Source organism: Gossypium hirsutum, chromosome D12 (genome assembly GCF_007990345.1).
Source record: "Gossypium hirsutum isolate 1008001.06 chromosome D12, Gossypium_hirsutum_v2.1, whole genome shotgun sequence".
In the NCBI taxonomy this organism is placed as follows: domain Eukaryota; kingdom Viridiplantae; phylum Streptophyta; class Magnoliopsida; order Malvales; family Malvaceae; genus Gossypium; species Gossypium hirsutum.
In genome coordinates this window covers 1,559,226-1,565,793 of record NC_053448.1, presented here as the reverse complement: position 1 = coordinate 1,565,793, position 6,568 = coordinate 1,559,226, and the positions used below count along the sequence as shown (strand labels likewise).

At 30.5% G+C, this 6,568-nt stretch overlaps 1 pseudogene; it reads left to right on the top strand.

The window, feature by feature from the left end:
- Window positions 1-2,669: 2,669 nt before the first annotated feature.
- Window positions 2,670-6,568, top strand: part of LOC121224471 (brefeldin A-inhibited guanine nucleotide-exchange protein 1-like) — an 11,309-nt pseudogene continuing 7,410 nt past the window's right edge.

Below are 6,568 nucleotides of genomic sequence, written 5' to 3'. Positions count from 1 at the left end.
AACTTTATTAAGTAAATTTTGCAATATTCCAATTTTGTCCTTAATTCTCCTTACTTTGTTGCTGATTTCATGCCTTTTCCGTCCAGCCCAAATAGACCTTGGGTCTATTTTCCTTTTAAGCCCTCTTCCTTTTATCATTTAAGCTATTTAATCATTTCCCATAATTTTGTATTTGTTACAATTTAGTCCTTTTTGTTCAATTAATTATCGGAACTTTAAAATTTCTTAACGAAACTTTAATACTAACTTTTTAACACTACATAAATATTTATAAAATGTTTATGGCTCAGTTTAAAATCCCCAAGGTCTCGATACCTCATTTTCGATTTTAATTATTTTAATATTTATTTCTAGTGTACTATTCACTATTTCAAAAATTTTCCTAACTTCACATTTAACTTATACTCACTAAATTAATAATATTTTCTACCCATTTGTCGAATTTAGTGATCTTGAATCACCGTTCCGACACCTCTAAAAATTCAGGCCATTACATTTTTTTCCTCGTCGGATTTGTGGTCCAAAACCACTGTTTCGACTAGACCCAAAATCGGGCTGTTACACCCCTCATCATGATGATGTGACTTTGGACGTCCCAACGTTGATCCCTCGTTGTGACGTCATTCAAACATTGTCGCAACGTCATCTGCAATTTGTGTAGAAACGACCCAACAACTTGCATTTTTCGTTTTGACTCATTACCAAACATACCATTTCATGCGTTGAGGCTTATTTCTCTATTCTAACATGTCATATTGCAAGCATACATCACTCAAAACGTGCTCAAATACATTTTAATACACCTTAGCAAAATTTGGCACCCCAAGTAATTTGTTATGCTAACATACAAGTCCTTAACTTCACACTCAATTATACAACATGCTATAAAAGCAATTCATGCTTTCTTAAAGATTCTAAATGCACATTTTAGACCTATTTGGTCATTCAAAACATACCAAAACTTCCATGATACCGTTCAACCATTTTTATCAAATTTTCATTGAAGATTCATGCAAACTTTTAACAACAAACTTCAATCAACAATCATGCATCATCAAAATCATTATTCACAAGCAATCGAAAGATCAAAAACCAAGTTTAAATTCCTTAACAATAGTCCTTAAAGTCCATTTTACAGTACCAAAATTAAAATAATCTAGTCCCATAAAAACTACCTACATTGCTTTTATTAATGAGTTCAAAATCCTCAACATATACTCGACCAAATTGCCTTGAATGGATCACTTTGCTTGCCCACTTCCCCTCATTAGTTGAGCTATCTCTCTACAAAATATTTAAACACGAGTGTGAGCTTTACAAAGCTCAGTGAGTGCTCAAGGATGCCACAATAAAACAGAATATCTGAGGTTAAAGGAACGCATACTAAGGCAAGCAATCATTGCACTTTTAAGGATAGTTCAATCAATTCATAGTTGATATATTGGCTACTTGTGATTTGAAAAACATATATACAGACACATTTCATTGGATAAACTGATCTCCAACACACTAATGACTTAAAGAATCTAACATGGCCCATATAAGTGTAGCATAAGCTATCACTCTTCAACACATCAACATGTCCCATTGAATGGAGTCAAAGTTCAACATTCCCTTTTGTCTCCAACATATCCCAGGGCCTCAATGCCCATATACAAAACACATGTGTGAGTACTCAAATCCTATGTCATGCCAACTATATTCAATGATATCAAGAGATCAAAAGGCCAACATATCCATTTAAACGCAATCATTTATTGTTTCATGCACATTCTTGTTTGTCCACATCCACAATACATGTAATGTACTATCAAGTGCCAACACAATGCTCTTTGAGCTACAAACACTATAATCTCATATGTGTGCACAAAACCAACAAATCATAAGTCATATATTGACATAAACACATCACATTTTGCTATAAACTCATTACAAATCACATATCGCAACACACAAGCATTATTTGCAAGGTAAAACAAGATCGAGTAAGAAGGCTTACACTCGGAACTTAGGATAGGTGTTTAGGCTAACCTAAGCTCTCGATTAACTCTATGAGTGCTTACATGCAGCACTCCAGATCACTCATCAATTTAGCTTTCACTCGATTACCGAAAGCTCAAACGAGCTTCTCTTTGCCTTTTGCCTTACTCGTAGAGGGCTTTGATGGATCTCGAACTTTGCATACACATTAAACACAAGGTAAAATAATTATTAGCATCCACAATCACATCTAAACATCAACAAAAATGCAGATCCATCTTCTTCCCTCTTAAACTGAAAGTTTGACTAGATTTACCGAAATAATTGATTTCTTTAATCAATTCTTATTTCCATTACTTAAATATGATTCTAAACATCTCATATTAGAATAGATATAAACCATTTTAAATTCCTACAAACTCATATTTCAATATTCCAAAAAAAATCCTCATATGTGAGGATTCAAGAGGAAAAATCATCAATTCTCTAAAATCCTTTAACGATATGTTAAATTGAGATTAAAAACCTTTTAAGTACATCAAAATAAGATGAAAATACTTTAGAAACAGAGATTTAACTTAGAAATCCAAATTTCACCATTTTCAAGCTCATTTTTGACTTAAAACTTTATATCTATAAAAATCTCATTATAAGTGATCAAATCTTAATATGTACGCCCGGAGTATAATATGGACTCTGTGCCTGATTGGTATAAATCAAAGTAAAATCCCTTGCACTAATCTTAATGCATGCCAACTATACCTGACTCAATTCAAGACTATTAATAGGGTATTCACTGTTTCAAAGCATAAATATACTCTCATATCAAGAATCATTGTAGAACAATTTCATGTCATCTTCAAATCATTTACATATGAATACTCAACATTTATATATTCATCATATTCACATGTTCATATATACAAATTTATTCTTTCATCATATTTAGTGATTAATCATAATATAAGTTTACTTGCCTTTCATCAGATAAGCATATAAACATCACCTTAAGCAATTTAACACTATCAAACTATGTATTGAAAACAAATCATGAAAACACAAACCGGAATAGGTTACTCGTCTATGGCATTCGCATTTCCTTTATCTTGAAATGGCACGACGTCATCTTTAGTTACATACGAAAAAGTCAATAATAGAAATAATACTAGTTTCACACAATGCATGAAAACACGACAGTTTAACATAATTTGCATTTTATTCATTTTAGTCTCTATATCTGAAATGCTTGTATCTTTGGATATTTAGCATTGAATCAAAATCCGATTTTATATTTAAGCACTAGGGACCCTAAGCTTTCAATCTATAAAAATAATTCTTAATAGTTTTCACTGCATTCAATTTTATCCCTAATTTCATAAAATTACTATAAGGATTAATTAAATTTCCAATCAAATTCTACACTTTTCACTACTTTCTATTTTAGTCCTAACATAATCTAAGCTTATAATCATAATCTCACCAAAATCAATCTTAAAGCTTACTAAATCCTTTAATAACAACTTGAATAAAACTTATTGACTTAGAAATCTAAAGAATAGGAATGTAAGATCAAGCTTAGATGATCAAACATTTATAACAATCACAAAGAAAAAGCTTAATTTCCTTACCCAATTTGTTGGTTGGATGTTTGTAAAAACTTAGAAAAATTTTCTTTCTTTTCTTAAGTAAGGGACGACAACACCAAAGAGAAGGATGACCATTTATTCTCTCCCACTCACTTGGTTTTATACATAGATTAAATGTAAAGTTTAAATTTAATTAATCTTAAATTAGCTAATTAACTTAAGGTTATTTTATATATTATAAAGAATATAATAATGATGGAGGATTTACTCATAAAATGCTACTAACTAGTGGTTAAATAACCATTAGGTCCCTAGCATAATTGCTACATAAGCCTTCGTGCATTTTCTAAATTAAAAAGTCAATAGCGATTGCACCTTTGTAGTTTAGACCATATACTATAATTAACTGCTTTCTCGGTTTTATTACTTCACCATCCACTAATATATTTTCAAATTTAATGCATAAATTCTTTTATTCATAATTTCACTAACACGGTTTACAAAATTTGATTCGAAACTACAATTTTCAACACCGACTAAAATCGGGTCGTTACAATTCTTACTAGTCAAAAGAATTATGAGGTTTTGATTCTACAAGCTTGTGAGATCTAATTGGTTTTTATTTCTTCTCTATTTTTTGGTATTTACATATCCTTTGCTTAAATTACTAAAAAATATATTTGTTTAATATCCATATTTGATATCTTAGAATATTTGCCTTATCAATTAAATTTTTTAAATCCTTAAGTGTTTAATTATTCTAATTATTTGCGAAAAATAACATGATTATGTATGTCAAAGTATGGAATTTATTTTTATGTGGGCAAGTAATATGGTTTGAATGAGAACTACTTGTGTGTGTTCATTGGTTAGAATTGGGTCTCACTAGTTCTTCAAGGTATTAATAAATTAAATATGACATGCTTCACTGTCGACACCGATTTTGTAAGTTTTAAAAAAAACGGAGATCGACTTTTAAAAATAGAAATGGGAGTCGCCACCGATCTTTTATTAAGGTGTGACCGGGTCACCATTAAAATAAATTTTAGGTCTGCAAATTTTGAGAAAACAGGTCCGGGAGTCGGTTACGCACGAGGAAGGGTTAGCACCCTCGTAACGCCCAAAATTGGTACCGAATTGATTGTTTAGTGTCTTAATGTCGAAATTTTGAAAAGATTTTAAAATACGATCCTTTTCTTTTGATAAAATGAATTAGACCGATGAGATTCACTTATTTCAAAGAAATAAATCGTCACACTCAGTAAGTTAGAGTGCAACATTTTAAATCTCAAAATTAAATTATCTCTTGACCTTTAAAACTATGCTTTGAAGGGATTTGATATTGGGTAAAAGAGAGATAAACCCAGTAAGTAGGGTTCGATTTCACCAAATTCCCAAATATCGAAGATTGCCTTTACTTAAAATCCTGTCTCAGAAATAACACTCATTCATGGTTAGAACAACGTGTTGAATCCCGAGAATGGGTTTTATTTGAATTTTATGTTTGAAAATTTTCGATTATTTAGATTCGAGAGAAAATTGGAACCCAATACATTAGGGCTCAATTCTCTCGAGGATTCCAAACTTCGAATATTTTGAAAGTTCTTTTGAATGAAATAACTTTGTAATTGTAATCTTTTAATGAATAAAAACGATTGTATAATAAATGTACCATGCGAATTGATTATCGTAAATTAAGACGTATACTAATGAATATCAAAGAAACGAGATGTATGAGCAAACAATACAATCTACGTAAGAGCAATTATCTCCCATTTACGTATTACAAATATTAACATTAAAAGCCAAATGAATTTTAAGGAACATCAAGCAAATCAATACAAACAAAGTATAATAAGTTTTAGAGTAAAATAAAGAAACATGCAAAGGGGACGATTCCAAATTTATCAATGTACAATAAATTATATGCATAGAATTTCGTCATAATAATGTATATACATACGAGTTTGCAATGGATTTAAAGGAAATAAAAGAAATACTATATAAAGAATATAATAACGAAGCAAATTTAAAGCAAATACATAAGGAAAATATATAATATACCAAATAATATACATAATAATAATATATAGAAAGGTTGAAACAAGTAACATATGAAGTAGGTTTTTTATTTTATTTTTTAAAAGAAAATAATTATTGTATGTAAAAGAAATGTTATAAAATATATAACAATTTACAAGACAACTTAAGATAAATAATTATAATTAAAGAAATCTATCATATGTAGGTGAGGTAAAAATAATTTTAATGAAAGTATATGGTAAAATATATATATGTTAGTCTAAAATAAACAATATATCACGTAGTACATATGTTTATGAAACGTTAAAAAAATAATAGTATAAAAATAAATATAAATAGTAATAGCAGTATATAATAAATAGTAATAAAAATAATAAAAATAGTAAAAACAAAGAATGGTATTTGAAATCAAGGTTGAATTTAAGGGAATTCAAAATAAATATGAGGGCATGAAAGCACGCGAGCAACAAAGAGGGGTCAAAGGGAAATTAATCCCTACCCCTTAAAATGCTGCGTTTCAATAAGGGTCGAAGTGAAATCAGCAGAAAATTACACGGCAAGATTAAAAAATAAAAAAACCAGATTGAACTACTGCATGAAATAAGAGGGCCTATCATGAAAATATCCCCTCCCCAACCAAGACGCGCGATCAAGCCGCATTCGGTTGGGTCACTGGGTCACAAGCACAAAACGGTGCCGTTTTACGAAGCTTTAAACTTTTAAAAACTAAAAAAACCCTAAATCTAAGGTCTTCATTCAGTTTGGCAGAAGGAAAGGAGAGCGCCGTTTCTCATTTTCCCTTCTATGCCGTTTCAGATCTAGCTCCGCCCGTTTCGACTCCTATTCGCAGAGGAGAAGAAGGCGTCATCGGCTCACCCGCGAAGGTAAGCTCTCCTCCCTTTTCCTTCTCTTTTCTTTTATTCAAAAAAATGAATCAAACAAAACCGAAAAAAAACCCA